We start from the raw sequence: 14,997 nt of genomic DNA on the forward strand, positions 1-14,997 counted from the left end.
CGGGAGAAGGGGGTCCAGAGTAATCGTCCGAAGTCGATTACGGCTCCACCATATTTTCAACTTTCTTATAAAGGAAAGGTTGTTGTATACCAGGGTATCACTTGCAACATACCTCTACCATAGATAAGGGCAGCACCGAAACTTGCTGAAGCTCTGGCCCTGACAGAAACACAACCTTGTCAGGACTGTAGGTCAGCATTATTAACAACGGCAACCCACAGCAGCCGACCTCAACAAATTCGCCCAGTCGGGCGTGTGAAGTTAGCCGCCGGAACACTAGCAAGTGAGTTTAGATTACTGAGCCCATGGGATCTACAACTCGCAGCGTTCTAGACTTCCTGTCAAACCTTCAACCGGGAGTAGCCAGCAGTCGTAGCCGAAGTCTTCACCTGCACCGTCCACAACTTTACTCGGATTGTGTGCTCCTCGAATGGTACATGTCAATTACTTTGATACTGTGGTCTTGCCGATTAATTATTGTCAGTAGAGTCCAATTGAACCAATGAATTGTCATGTGTGATAGACGTCCGACCAGACTAGGTTATGTTCCAGTTAGTTTTCTTCTCTTCCAACGAAGTAATCATATCACAGACTTTTATTCCTAATGTAAGTGCGAAATAAGGAGGTTGTTATTTTGTTTCTTATCAGATTTGATTACTTGGTGTCATGAAGGACATTGTTTGATTCCATTCATTTTATGTGTCCTAATAAATTATTTCATTTTCTCACTAACTGCGAGCCATGTTTTGCGTGTGTGGACTCACTGAGAGGACGACTCATACCGCAGATCACAAGTCTTGCTGCGAGGGTACTACAACATCAGTTAAACGTCAGCATCTTTCCACTCTTATTTTAATCTTGATCCTGGTTGGCCGCACTTTTTCCGTACGAAAACGTACTGCAATTAGCAGTCGGTAGCACTCACTTGAGATGACCTTACTACTATTACTGATGCTGTGGTGATGTACCTTAAATATTTTTAGTCTTCTCTTGATTTATGGTTGAAACCGGAAATTAACATTTGTGAGTAGTTCTGAGTATTGTGCCCTAGTGCATAGGGTTTCTATGCGCCGCTTGGCACATTTGTCCATACTGTTCCCCCTCCCAGCACCCCCCCCCCCCCACCCCGCCTCCAAATTTGGTGGCAAGTCAGTTCCACTCTTAGAGAGTATTAGTTTCATCCATTTCTCTAAGTGAACAACTTCTACACGTGTTTAAATTACAGTATTCATTAATAACTGGCAGACTACTTCTTTCTCCTGTAGAATGGTATTTGTAGTAATAGAGCAAAATTTGGCCCGATTTATATCCACATACCTACTTTTTGTTTTAGAAACCTTTATTCTGCCCTCCTCCACCCCCCGCCCCCCGAACCATCCCCCAACAATGAGTTTTGGTATGGTCACGCCCTGCAGCAGGAGATGTTATGTTCTCTATTCCTTGTTTAAATGCGATTGTCTCCACAAATTCTGAGCCCTTTCAGAAAAACTGCTGGCATCGACTTTATATTACGTTATTTCCAGTACTTACAGGTAGGTCATCGAACTGGAAATTGGGGGTAGTACCAGCAGCACACTCATCACTCTACCGGCTCCTCCTAACAAATGTTCCACTAAAATTCTGCGCCTGTACCCCTATAGATGGATAGTTATGTTCTCGAGGCACACTAATGATTCTTGTGAACTGGACAAGTTGTACTATCCGTCCCCTCCCACCCCCTCCCTTTGTGCATGGGACGGACGATTCTAATTATAAAGATTGCTTTTGTACTAAGACTGAATAGTCGTTGTTAAAAAAGCACTCGTTTCTACTAATGCTCGGTAAGCTGTGTTATGCTGTACTTACATTGCAAAGGTTCCGTGCTGTCGCCACATAGCATTGTCGGATGGGAAATTAAATAGGCCTTCCGGGATAATGGCATCAAGTAAATTACAAATATTTTTACACTAGGAGGAATTTATAGACCACAGTTGGCTGTCAGGCAAACGTGCACAGATAGTGCATCCTTGCACCTTTTACGTAATTTTATTGACAGTATTACGTACACTCCTGGAAATGGAAAAAAGAACACATTGACACCGGTGTGTCAGACCCACCATACTTGCTCCGGACACTGCGAGAGGGCTGTACAAGCAATGATCACACGCATGGCACAGCGGACACACCAGGAACCGCGGTGTTGGCCGTCGAATGGCGCTAGCTGCGCAGCATTTGTGCACCGCCGCCGTCAGTGTCATCCAGTTTGCCGTGGCATACGGAGCTCCATCGCAGTCTTTAACACTGGTAGCATGCCGCGACAGCGTGGACGTGAACCGTATGTGCAGTTGACGGACTTTGAGCGAGGGCGTATAGTGGGCATGCGGGAGGCCGGGTGGACGTACCGCCGAATTGCTCAACACGTGGGGCGTGAGGTCTCCACAGTACATCGATGTTGTCGCCAGTGGTCGGCGGAAGGTGCACCTGCCCGTCGACCTGGGACCGGACCGCAGCGACGCACGGATGCACGCCAAGACCGTAGGATCCTACGCAGTGCCGTAGGGGACCGCACCGCCACTTCCCAGCAATTTAGGGAAACTGTTGCTCCTGGGGTATCGGCGAGAACCATTTGCAACCGTCTCCATGAAGCTGGGCTACGGTCCCGCACACCGTTAGGCCGTCTTCCGCTCACGCCCCAACATCGTGCAGCCCGCCTCCAGTGGTGTCGCGACAGGCGTGAATGGAGGGACGAATGGAGACGTGTCGTCTTCAGCGATGAGAATCGCTTCTGCCTTGGTGCCAATGATGGTCGTATGCGTGTTTGGCGCCGTGCAGGTGAGCGCCACAATCAGGACTGCATACGACCGAGGCACACAGGGCCAACACCCGGCATCATGGTGTGGGGAGCGATCTCCTACACTGGCCGTACACCACTGGTGATCGTCGAGGGGACACTGAATAGTGCACGGTACATCCAAACTGTCATCGAACCCATCGTTCTACCATTCCTAGACCGGCAAGGGAGCTTGCTGTTCCAACAGGACAATGCACGACCGCATGTATCCCGTGCCACCTAACGCGCTCTAGAAGGTGTAAGTCAACTACCCTGGCCAGCAAGATCTCCGGATCTGTCCCCCATTGAGCATGTTTGGGACTGGATGAAGCGTCGTCTCACGCGGTCTGCACGTCCAGCATGAACGCTGGTCCAACTGAGGCGCCAGGTGGAAATGGCATGGCAAGCCGTTCCACAGGACTACATCCAGCATCTCTACGATCGTCTCCATGGGAGAATAGCAGCCTGCATTGCTGCGAAAGGTGGATATACACTGTACTAGTGCCGACATTGTGCATGCTCTGTTGCCTGTGTCTATGTGCCTGTGGTTCTGTCAGTGTGATCATGTGATGTATCTGACCCCAGGAATGTGTCAATAAAGTTTCCCTTTCCTGGGACAGTGAATTCACGGTGTTCTTATTTCAATTTCCAGGAGTGTATTTTGAGTGTTCACGAATCTTGAATGAGTGTGAACAGTTCCCTTCTTCATCGCCGTTAAATCTATGTCGACTAGTTCCTAGTTTTCAGCTGTTTCTATTCCGTTTATTGTGGAATTTGTATTCACAACACAAATGTTTTCAGATTCTGTAGTATACTAACGGTGCTTGCGGCTGGTCCCGGCGGAGGTTCAAGTCCTCCCTCGGGCATGGGTGTGTGTGTTTGTCTTAGGATAATTTAGGTTAAGCAGTGTGTAAGCTTAGGGACTGCTGACCTTAGCAGTTAAGGCCCATAAGATTTCACACACATTTCAACATTTTCTAATGGTGCAGAGCATCTACCGTATTGGTAACATATTCGTGGTTCACAAATGGTCTTTGAGTTTATTACAAAGTGGGGCCTGTACCACGTATTTCGATATACAAATGCACTCCGTTACACTGCAAGTGTATCAAACAGGCAAGGCTCTCTAAATTCTGTATACAAAGCAGGTGCCTCATTCGAAAATCACATTTAAATCTTGTTTATTTGGGACAACATCGTGTTTTGCTTAGAGCAAAAAGGACAAAATTATAACAGCACTTTCAGCAAATCGATAGTGGAAGCATCGCAGTCTATCAACAGTGCTGTTCCATGACATTGATGCTTGCGATGGTCAGTATCCACGGACTGGTATGTGGGTGTGTTCGATGAATTTGGGGCTGCATGCGTAAAAGTACCCAAGATCGCAATGACTACACGACGCAACTATATTCAGGATCTGAATCACTCCACCAGACTGTCGCTCGAAAAGACAGTGCTGCAATGCAGTATAGTGCTGTCATTTCACTTACCTCGAATCATGTTCCGCAGCAGTGAGGCAAGTACACAAACGCAGCAAAGACTTCTAGAAGGCCATGGAGTATCAGCACGACAGACATTTTTCTGCGTTCATCTGATGCAGCTGTAATGTTCATGATCTATTCCACAAGGCCACATCAGTTGACTATCTGATCCATATCTATTCCAGTCTAATGCCTCAGCGACAGACGATATTTTGTGAGTCATTTCTCGAACTATGCAGTTGTCAGAACGTAGACAGATCACACAAAATTCGAGCAGACGATTGTTCCTCTCTCTCTTTCTCTCTCTCTCTCACTCTATCCTTTTTATGGTATCTTCTTAGTAATGGTTGCTCACAAAAATCACTGTTTCTCTGGCAAGAGATAGGTACTGCCCACTGTGTTTCCGTCCTTTTTAATTTTACAGCACGTGTAGAGGACTCGCTCTGTTGATGTCCGTCACTCTCAATTTTTCATCTCAAACATATATTTACTAAACCAGAAACAAAATCAGAACATAATTAATTGACTTAGTTTTCACACTGTGAAGATCCCTTATGAAGTTTCTGTTGCAATTCCCATCTGTAGTGTTATTTATTACTCTCTGGATGCATTGATGAGATCATCTTTTAAAAAGATATTATGGATGTTTAGATTCTAAGAATTCTCATTTTAAAATGACAGACTTATTGAAACTTTGTGCTGCACGAAGATTCAAAGAAAGAAAACTTTCCTTCCACTGTCCTGTTACGTCTCTTCGTGTCCTGTTTTAAGTTCCGTCGGTGTATTCACAGAGGATGTTTCTCTCCCGTGAGATAGTGTCATGATGATACGTGAATAATCTGTTCCTCTTCGAGATCCATTGTAAGTTTACGAGCGCTGTAAAGTTGGAATTTTTATTAAAATTTCTTTTCACGGTGCATTAAATGAAGTTCATTGTCACCTGAGTTTATGAGAATGTAAGAGTTTCCTGAATGTGGCTAGTGAATATCGTTTTAATACACGTCCTTCACGTACAACTGGTGAAATCTAACACATATACTTTCATCTGGTATATGCCGTCATTAAATGTTCGGTGGAAAGATTTCAGAGATCACACGATAACAGTCTCGCGGTTAAGGCGCTCAGTCCGGAACCGCGCGACCGCTAGGGTCGCAGGTTCGAATCCTGCCTCGGGCATGGATGTGTGTGATGTCATTAGGTTAGTTAGGTTTAAGTAGCTCTAAGTTCTAGGGGGACTGATGACCACAGATGTTAAGTCCCATAGTGCTCAGAGCCATTTCACACCTTAACAGAAGAGTCAAAGTGTTTATACATTGATAACAATTATTTGATTACTTGAAGAGGTGTTCCTCAAAGAGAAAACGAGAAATGTGACAATTAAACGTAATATCTTTAATTCTAAATTGAAACTTTTCATTCTGGCACATTATATATTTTCGATATACCACACGAAAAGGGTTTAACATGAATTGTGTATGGAACGAGTTATGGAAGAATGGCCCTTAGAGAATTGTTTAAGAGATTTTTACAACCACGACGGACTACAAATAGAGAGGGTAGACAAACATAGTGGAGGCAGTGTCTTTAGTACACATGTTACACACTCTTTTTCTGCCAGTGAAATGCAGTCTTAGGGTAGCCTTACCCACAAAATCTTACATCTGATGGATCTAATTCATATTTTTCGACTACAATCTCTAGATATTTGATTAACCTATAGCCTTTAAATTTCTGTGATTCATCGTGCAAAGGAAATTCAGCTTTCTTTTTACTTCTCATAGGAAGGATCTCACACCAGAAGGGATGCTTAGATTACCTCCTAAATCGTGTACATATATTGGGAACAGCAGATCATCTATAAATCTCATTGTGGAAGCTCAGATATGATTCCTGTAACCACTTTCAAGGATAGCTATCAAAAGCCTTCTGGAAATATAAACTATGAAATCAGCTTGGCAGCACTCGTTGCTTTGCGTGAAGAAAGGGCCAGTTATATTCCACGAGAAAATACGTTCAATATCCACGCTAGTTATGTGTTAGTAGATATTTTCCGAGATGTATCATAATTTTTGACTTACGTTGCAAAACTGTTGTTTTTTTTAAAAAAAAGAAAAAAAACTAAGTAAGCGCTTACTCCTTTTTCCTGAAGCTCGGTCGCATTTTCTCGGAGTTCAAATTGTAGGATCGAATATCCAGCGTCAGAAATATCTGACATTCGTAATCTTGGAACACTATGAGCTTCAGTGCTCCTCTCTGCTAGTAGCAGAAGCTAGAAAGCTCCTCTTACCTCCTACAAGGGACTTCAGAAAATTTACGGACAGGTCGTAGATCACGCTGTTTTGGGTTGCACCGTGTATCACTTTTGTGGGTGGCTGGCGAAGACGGCGGTGGGGTGATACGATACTGGAGAGACATAGCGGCAGGCAGACGCACGACTTAACGCGTAACGGGGTGCCGCGACGGAAGGAAGAAACGGCAAGGCGGCGCCAAAGAATAGAGTAATACGCTCTTTCCCTCTGCACCACCCGATCGTTTTTACAGCACGAGTTCGCCACAACCCAATATGTCATTTTGCGGAATATGGTGGACGTGATCACAGAAAACACATATTCAAAATTTATTTACAGGGCCTCTTTACAGGTCCGTAGATCAGTAAGAAAGATCATAGCTTTCCTTCGCAATAAGGAAATAACGGTAACTTCAGAAAACTCTTAGAACTTCACTTGTTTTCGACCGTGAGACAGATGATTGTAGTTGTTCTGATATCGATGTAACGCATGTTGATGATTACGGTAGAAATATTATCTGCTAATTAGAGAAGTTGTCCTAACTGGAGTTCAGCAGGAGAACGGATGCAAAATTTCCTTGGTATAGTTTAGTGAAGCTTCCTGTTGTCTGATCAGACACGCTACAATATCGTTCAGTTATACATAATATGGTGTACAGGTGTATTGTGCTGGTTGCGTAGGCGCTGAGTTTACGACAGCCTATTTAGTGACTTTTAAGCGCTAAACGCTGACACACGATTTTTGCTGGAACGGCAATGGCAATATTTTCCGTATTAATGTATTTATTGCTCACCACATTGCCCCAGATTTAATTGAATATGAATTTGTAAATATGTTATCAATCTGAAATGAGTAATAAATACATTCATAAAAGAATTATTGGCTGTCATTGATTTTCGTAGTGCACACCATCGCAAATATGTTTGGAAAGCTTTTCCGACGGACTGAAATGTAACTATTGGTCTTCCCAGGAAATGTTGCTTTGGATAGCAGAATTATAAGCAACAGAGGAGGCTGGGTCTGTAGCAACAAGAGGTTATGTTACCAACAGAAAGTCGACCGTTATGCGTTGTTCAAAAATATCTGGAAGTTCCTAGGAACTGAAGGATTCGGCGAATATGAGCCGATCATTCTATGGGCCGAGGGGAAGGGGAATGTGTGAGTCGTGAGAGTTGTTATTTCTGAAAAGAAATTAAATATATCGGGGATGCGAAGTTCCGTTTTAATTGGACTCAGCTAATGGAACCATTGTTTTCATTCTTCTTATTGCCAACTTATATCATAGCATTCTCGTTCAGAATCCGTCTGAAAATACTACGAAAAAATGTGATGCTAGGTATCATCATGAAGAAAGTAAATTACTTTTCGGCTAAAGGCTTACCTATCGTTCCAAGTTCTGGAAGTATGTAGAGTACAGGGTCCTGTGGAAGTATGTAGGGTACAGGGTCCTGCCGTGGGTGAGGGAAGTATAGTATTTATGTTTTATTGCAACCGCCTGGTAACTACAGTATGGGACGCGAGACTAGTGCATTACAGTTTACATTATGAATGACACCAAAAGAGTACATAATTAGTTCATATTGTATTACAGTTTACCGGATGTGTGATTGTAGTGCAAACAGAGTCGAGTTACGGCGTTAGAGGGAAAGACTGCAAGAAGCACAGACTTTGTTACCAAATACAAACATTGGTGGCAACAAAATAAAATCTGTGGAAGTGTGCCTAGTCATTGGGTCATGTGAGGCCTAGTAGTGAAACATCCTATTGTCTCAGTAACAGTTATCAAATCTTCAATACATATACCAGAGAAAAGATGTTCGTGACTGAGAATAGTCCATAAGTGCTGAGCACGCCATTGTTAGGTGTATTAAATTGTAGGTGCTGATATCGGAGCTAACGATCCAGTGACTGTACCGAAGCGGGTAGCAGTCGGACGCCCCTACCTGCTGAGGTACAGATAGGAGTCCCATGGAGTGGGTGGTGCGGAAGAAAGAGCTCTCTGAAATCTAGGAACACGAAATGTCAACGGTAACATAGGTACTGTAATTATTAATTATCAAGCCAAATATCATGTCTGTTACGTATGTAGAACAGAGAGGCAGCATACGAGTTCGCTGGTGGCCTCATTTAACATGTATTGAATTGTAATTTTGAAGATAATATAACATTGTGAATTGAAATATGAAGATGGTATTAGTTCTTTCGGACATGTCCGAAACAACAGATACCATCTTCATATAGTTAAGGCTAACCGCCCATTGACCTTCTGTGCGAATGCACACGCATTGCCCGAACTCTTACGGGACTCATTAGTGATATTGTCTGCCGCGAGTAATGAATGTAATGGGCAGTGCGCACTACGAATGTTGTGTGTGGACATTAAGTTGGGAATGTGGGTCTCACGGGCAGCCTGCAACGGACAAATCCCTGCAGTCGCACTACACTACGTGCCCTAGATGGCTCAGATGGATAGGGCGTCTACCATGTAAGCAGGAGATCCCAGGTTCAAATCCCTGTGAGTTCACTCATTATAAATTGTCACCGTTGATGTTTCTCAATCCTGTCGGCAGCTTAGGGCCTTCATTTAATTCTAGAGAGCTGCACGGTCACCGATGGTATTAGTCGTTTCGGACATGTGCGGTACCATCTTCATATACCTAACGCTAGCCAGCCATTGACCTTCTTCTGTGCGAATGCAAACTCATTGCCCGAACCCTTACGGGACTGGGTAAGATTGTCTGCCGCGAGTAATGAGTGTAATGGGCAGGGGCACCACAGGGGCATTACATATGTAGTGTGTGGACATTAAGTGGGAAATGTGGGTCTTACGGGGAGCGTGCAAGTTATAAATCTCTGCGGTCGCACTATCCTCTGTGCCTTTGGAGGGTCATATGGATAGCGCGTCTGCCATGTAAGCAGGAAATCCCGGGTTCGATTCTCGGTCGGGGCACACAATTTCAACTGTACCCGTTCATGTATATCAACGCCTGTCGGCAGCGTAGGGTCTTAATTTATTTATCATGTGCTTTATTTATGTGCTGTAGTGATTGGGAACGAGGAGCTAATTTTCAGCAGCTTTATCTGCAGTCTGTAAGGAGGCGAAGTTTGAGTGAAGTTAGAGGAAAAAGGCACACGATTTCAGGGCACAGACTAGCTGGACCTTGATTGGTAATACTTATCGGCGACCGAATATTCAGTAAGCATTTTTCATTGTATATAAAACGGGTGTTTGTGTGGCAATTTGTTTAAGTGTTTGGTGCATGAGGTGAAGTATAAGAAAGCACCACGCAGCCAAAACCAACCTGAAGAACTCCACGTGGCGATCTTAACAGCTAAAAGACATGTAAAATGTAACAAAAAAACCACGTGACATGAAAATTTCGTAAGAATACGCCAAGGAGAAAACACGTTGCCAAACGGAACGGGAAAAAAGACAAGACAGACGTTAAAGTGAATAAGAAACGAATAATAAAATTGAGTGAAAAAGGAAGAAGAACTCTTTGGGGAGAAACGAAACACTATTCGTCCAAAGACAGTAGGCAATCTACAAGCAGTCGCCAAAGATTGCAAGGCTGACGCAGTCGTCGGCACATTGCAGCCTACGCACAGTTCGTAGGCAGCGCACAGTCGTCCACAATTGCAGACTACACCTGGAACATCGGCAGCACTCATCCGTTGAAAACTAGCAGTCCACGCGCAGTCCGTCGGCAGCACTTGGTATAAAGTTAACGATGAGGTGTGCTTGGGGTCAATTTAAAAATTTGTGTGTGTTGTGAGTGACAGATTGAGACAAGTGTAGAGTAGAATTAATTTTAAAATGAAAAACATCAATACAATATTTTCTTATGTCTGTCTTCACAAGAAATATGACCACGTCAGGAGAAACGAATTTAGAAATAATTTTGGAAAAATTAGATGAATTTACTAAGGTGGTACCAACTCCTAATGTGGGAAATAGTAACAAGATACAAAATAAATTTAAAGACAATAATAATTACTATTGTCTTTAAATTTAAGGACAATAATACTTATAATTGTCTTTAAATTGATATTGTATCTTGTTATTATTTCCCACGTTAAGAGTTGGTATCTCCTTAGTAAATTAATCAAATTATTCCAAAATTATTTCAAAATAATTGACACGTACATGACAGTAATATCGATGTAATTGCTCAAATTGATGAGAAACTTGAACATATGGAGCAGCGTTCAGCGAATACACTAGATCATAAATTAAATATGTTGAAAAACGAAAATCATACTGATATACGTAACGAAATTCAAGAGTGAACTAAGGAAAACGATACTGATTTAGGTAGTTTGCGAGAATTATCAGGAAAGGAGATGCGCAAGTTCCTATTGAACTTTTAGAGCAAAGATTCGGTTTCTTCACATGATATCTTTAGGGTACTCATTTTACTATGGTTTGAAGTTCCTCTTATATTCTTCCGTGTTTCTGATTTAAAAATTGCGTTGTTTTGAATATCAGTCTTACGCAAACGCAATTGGTTTATTTTTATATTTACCCAGACATGTTACGACACCTATGTGTCATCTTCTGCGAGTCAAATTCTTGTTTCTGTAAAGTACAATATCATATTTATAATAAAATAACTGCTGTAGGTCTAAGAATTAAAGTATGTGTAATTTGCTTTGTTTTGTTCAAACACTCACCTTAAAATTACATCGCTAACTGAACTGTATTACTATACACCGATCTTAGTACTTGTTTTCGTCGTTCACTTTTTAAATTTTTTTAACAGCATGCCATCTGAAAACTAGCCATGAAGAAAATTATTGCGTATTAGTGAAGAATTGTTTCTTGGGTAGAGATTATGTGCGTTTCTATACTAACATTTTTCGTCCTCTTTCGTGTCCGTGGTTGGTGTCTCGATCAATTGCTATTTACTGCATCATTTTCACTCAGTTTTCTCAAATTACCGCTCACCACTTCATCTCACACGCACTTTCACAAAATTTGGCGGAACCTGATTTGAGCAGACACTTCTGACAACAGACTTAGTAAGAGTATGTTGCTGCTCACTTGTTCATTGTAGGTTTTGGGTTTGTTGTGGCGCTAATTTTGAATGTTTCATCAGTACTGAAGTGGTGTTGCTTTTGGGAGAGGTGAGAATGTATGCAATGTGTATATGTGTGTGTGTGTGTGTGTGTGTGTGTGTGTGTGTGTGTGTGACAGAGAGAGAGAGAGAGAGAGAGAATGAGAGAGATGGAAAGAGGGATGGGGAGAGAACCGAGAAAACATAAGTCTCTCTTATTTAGACTGTATGTTTTGTTTTTTGTGGGAAGGCGACTTTGTACAGTTCACTGAGTGTTCCAAACAATGTTTTGTTGCGCAGTGTTGTATTTTTATTCAAGACTCTCTTTCCCTGTATTTTTGCTTTTTCTATTTGGCAGTTCTCCTCTATTGTGAGTTTTTGATAGAAACTGTTGCCTTCTCTGAGGATCTTAAGATCATTCTCCATGGTTTTTGGATTGTGTTTTTCTTGTATTAGATTGTTTTGCCAAAGTTGTGTGTGTACTATCACTTCTTAGGGCTCTGAGGTGTTTGAAGTACCTCGTTTTGAAATTTCGGCATGTTTCGATTATGTAGACCGACTGGCGTGAACTACAGGTTTAACTCGTACATTCCAGCTGAGGAGAATTTCTCTACAGAGGTGTTACTAGTTCTTACATTTTTCTGTACTTCGTTATTTGTGTTCTTGGTTCTACATCTATATCTACATATGTGCTCCGCTAGCCACCAAGCGGTGTGTGGCGGAGGGTACTATTCACGCCAAAGTCATATTCCCTCCCCCCCCCCCCTTTTGTTCCACTCGCGGATCGAGCGAGGGAAAAACGACTATCTGAACGCCTCAGCACGAGCTTATCTCTGAATGGTGGTCATTGCGCGATTTGAAAGTTGGAGGTAATAATATATGCTCTACGTCCTTGGCGAAGATCGCATTTTAGAATTTAGTGAGCAGCCCCTTCCGTTTAGCGCGTCGTCTATCTGCAAGTGTGTCCTACTTCAAACTTTCTAAAGGATTTGTAACGCTCTCTCGAAGGCTAAATGTACCAGTCACGAATGTTGCGGCTCTTCTTTGGACCTTCTCAATCTCTTGAGTCGGACGCAACTGTTAAGGGTCCCATATAGACGAACAATACTCCAAGACTGGACTAACTGAAGTATTATAAGCCATTTCCTTTGTTGAAGGACTGTGTCGCTTCAGGAGTCTACCAAGAAACCGCAATGTAGAGTTCGCCTTACCTGTTACTTGTGTAATCTGATCGTCCCATTTGAGATCATTTCGAATAGTCACACCCAGATACTTGACGGATGTTACCGCTTCCCAAGACTGGGCATTTATTTTTAAACTCTTATTTTAACGGGGGTTTTCTCTTTGTTATACGGAGTAGGTTACATTTAATGATATTGAGAAATAACTGCCAGTCATTAGACCACGCATTTATTTTCTGCAAATCCTTATTGATTTGTTCACAACTTACGTGTGATACTACTTTCGTGTATACTACAGCATCATTGGCAAACAGTCTAATGTCGCTGTCAGTACCATCAACCAGATCGTCTACGTAAATCGCAAAAAGCAGAGGACCTATAACGCTGCCCTGGGTCACATCTGATGTTACGCTCGTTTTTCCCCATTCAGGACGACATACTACTCTCTGTCTGTTAGAAAACTTTCTATCCAAACACATATGTCATCGGATAGACCGTAAACAAGCACATTTTGGAGCAAGGGGCAGTGCGGAACTGGGTCTAACGTCTTTCGAAAGTCGAGGAATATGGCATCAACCTGGAGCCGGTATCTAGAGCGTGTTGTATATCATGCACAAAGAGGGCCAGCTGTGTCTCGCATGACCGCTGTTTCCAAAAACCGTGCTGGTTTCTGCAGATGAGCTTCTCAGAGTCTAGAATGGTCTCTGTTGTGGCTGATGATTTGTTGATGGTTTGTACTCTTTTAATTTGCTTTTTTAATTTTGTTGTTCAGTTTGTTTAGCATTTGTGTGTTGGAGCCATTCCCTCTGGCTATTTGGTGTATTTAGTTCCTGTGTGTAGTTGAGTTTGTCCAGTGGATTCTGTTGAGCCCGTGTACCATGTGTCTGAAACTTGAGAGTTTGTGTGTTTGGGGGTGGTTGAAGTTGATGTGAGTGGTTGTACTTGTTGCTGTAGGTTTCCTGAAAATTCTAAAGTTATGTTTCTTGTTGATTCTATGTATTGTAATTTCTAAGAAGTTAAGTTTCATTCCCTCTTCTGTCTCGATGGCGAACTTTATTTTTGAGTGAACTGTATTTATGTCATCCACATATCGGTTCCTGTATATTCTTGCACTATTTTGGAAGTATAACTTCATTGAATATTTTGTTTTCAGTGTGGTTTAGAAATTTGTTTGCAAGTAAGTCGCTGAGGCATGAGCCCATTGGTAGGCCATCTTTTGCAGATAGAACTCTTTCTCGAAAGTGAAGCAGTTCAGTTCCGTTATAATATTTACGGTGGCCTCTGTACCATTTTGTGTGCTGTTGTTATCTCCCCTTGATACTGCAGGTGTCTTTTAACTACGCTGATTGTTTCTTCCAATGGCATATTTGTGTACACGCATGTGATGTCAAAACCAACCAGGAATGCTGTTGATGATACGTTTATGTCTTTTACATTTTCCATCAGTTTACTGTTACTTTTTTAGGTTTCTGGTATTTGTGAAAGTGTATAATTTATGTAGTAATGTATGTAAGTGTCTAGCTAGGTGGTAAGATGGGGCATTTTTTAAACTGATTGCACACCTAATTGGACAGATATTTTTAGGTATCTTCGGTAAACTGTTGACGCTCGGTGCTTTGGGATTCTTTTGTGTCATGTACTATCGAGACACCAAGCACAGACACGAAACAGGACGAAAAATGTAAGTAGAGAAATGCACATAACCTCTACTCCCGAAACAGCTCTTCACTAATAATTTTCTTCATGGCCAGTTTGCAGATGACATGCTAACAAAAAACGACTAAATTAAGTACTAAGACCGGTGTATAACAGCACAGTTCAGTTAGCGATTTAATTTTAAGGCAAGATTCTGAACAAAACAAAGCAAATTACATATATTGTAATTCTTAGATCGACAGCAGTTAAATTATTATAAATATATTATACTCTACAGAAAGAGAAATTTGATCCACAGAAAATGACAAATAGGTGACGAAACGTGAATGAGTAAATATAAAAGTAAACCAAATGTGTTTGCATAAGGCTGATTTTCAAATCAACCCAAAAGCTTTACGTTTTTTTGAGGAAAAAGTGCAGGGCCTATTAGATTAAAAATTTCAAGTGAGTGCACGACCACTAATTAGGGTACAGTTTTCCAGGGACGAAGTAACTCTTCTAGATAATGAATTTAAACGATTGTGG

The sequence above is a fragment of the Schistocerca piceifrons genome, chromosome 7, assembly GCF_021461385.2.
Source record: "Schistocerca piceifrons isolate TAMUIC-IGC-003096 chromosome 7, iqSchPice1.1, whole genome shotgun sequence".
Classification (NCBI taxonomy): Eukaryota; Metazoa; Arthropoda; class Insecta; order Orthoptera; family Acrididae; genus Schistocerca; species Schistocerca piceifrons.